Source organism: Mustelus asterias, chromosome 1 (genome assembly GCF_964213995.1).
Source record: "Mustelus asterias chromosome 1, sMusAst1.hap1.1, whole genome shotgun sequence".
NCBI classification, from domain to species: domain Eukaryota; kingdom Metazoa; phylum Chordata; class Chondrichthyes; order Carcharhiniformes; family Triakidae; genus Mustelus; species Mustelus asterias.
Window position 1 is genome coordinate 16,218,226 of NC_135801.1, and position 1,728 is coordinate 16,219,953.

Here is a 1,728-nt window from a genome sequence, read left to right on the forward strand (position 1 = left end):
CGTGCGGGCCGACCAACGTGCGGGCGCGCCCCCGACACACTGGGGCGCGGGCGTGCGCTCCCGCTCAATGCGCGCACCGCGCCGCTGCAGCGCCCCCTCTGGCCATTCCCTGCTCCATGCCCAGCCACAGCTTGGCTGCTGCAGGACTTGCTCTCACTTACACTGGGACAGTCTGCCCCTGGGTCAGTCCAATAAATCCGGGGCAAAATCCACTTGTCCTCTATTTTAAAGTTAAAGTTTATAAAGTAAAGTTTATTTATTTGTCACAAGTAAGGCTTATGTTAACACTGCAATGAAGTTATTGTGAAATTCCCCGAGTCACCACCCTCCGGTGCCTGTTCGGGTCAATGCACCTAACCAGCGCGTCTTTCAGAATGTGGGAGGAAACCGGAGCACCTGGAGGAAACCCACGCAGACACGGGGAGAATGTGCAAACTCCACACAGACAGTCACCCAGGCCAGGAATCGAACCCGGGTCCCTGGCACTGTGCGGCAGCAGTGTTAACCACTGTGCTACTGTGCCGCCCAAAATCTCACCTCTGTTAGACATTTCACTCTTAAATGCTCCATTCTTCAAAATGGTATTGCAGCCATTGGATTGGATAGGTCTAGGGCCTGGGTAGGATTGAGGTCGGGGCAGACTCGATGGGCTGAATGGCCTCCTTCTGCACTGTAGGGTCTCTATAATTCAATTGGATACTAGGTAGACCTACCTCCTGGATACTATGGGTGGCACAGTGGTTAGCACTGCTGCCTCGCAGCGCCAGGATTGATTCCCGGTTTGGGTCACTATATGGGTGGAGTCTGCACGTTCTCCCCGTGTCTGCGTGGGTTTCCTCCGGGTGCTCCGGTTTCCTCCCACAGTCCGAAAGACGTGCTGGTTAGATGCATTGGCCATGCTAAATTCTCCCTCAGTGTATCTGAACAGGTGCCCGAGTATGGCCACTCGGGAATTTTCACAGTAACTTCATTGCAGTGTTAATGTAAGCTTACTTGTGGCTAAAAAATAAAACTTTAGCTTTAAATCTATCTACTGGATACTGAATAGATCTACCTCCTGAATCCTGGGCATATCTACCTCCTGGATACTGGTTAGATCTACCTTCTGGATACTGAGTAGATCTACTGGATAGTGAATAGATCTACCTCCTGGTTACTGGGTAAATCTACCTCCTGGATCCTGGGTAGATCTACCTTGATACTGGGTATATCTAACTCCTGGATACTGGTTAGATTTACCTGAATACTGCCATCCACAAAATTTCCTTCATTATAATTTCCTCTCTCCTGTGGTACAGACTGCAATCCTCAGCTGGGGGAGTGTCAGGTTTCTTCTTGTGTCAGTCCAACTATCCATAAAATCATAAGACCATAAGATATAGGCACGGAATTAGGCCATTTGGCCCATCGAGTCTGCTCTGCCATTCGATCACGGCTGATGTGTTTCTGAACCCCATTCTTCTGCCATTGCCCCATAACCTTTGATTCCCTTACCAATCAAGAACAACCTATCTCTGTCTTAAATACACTTGATGATCTGGCCTCCACAGCCTCCTGTGGCAATGAATTCCATATGTTCACCACCCTCTGGCTGAAGAAATTCCTCCTCATCTTGGTTTTAAAGGGTCATTCCTTTATTCTGAGGCTATGCCCTTGGATCCTTGTCTTGTCTTCTAAGGGAAACCTCTTTCCCACATCCACTCTATCCAGGCCTTTCAATATTCTGTA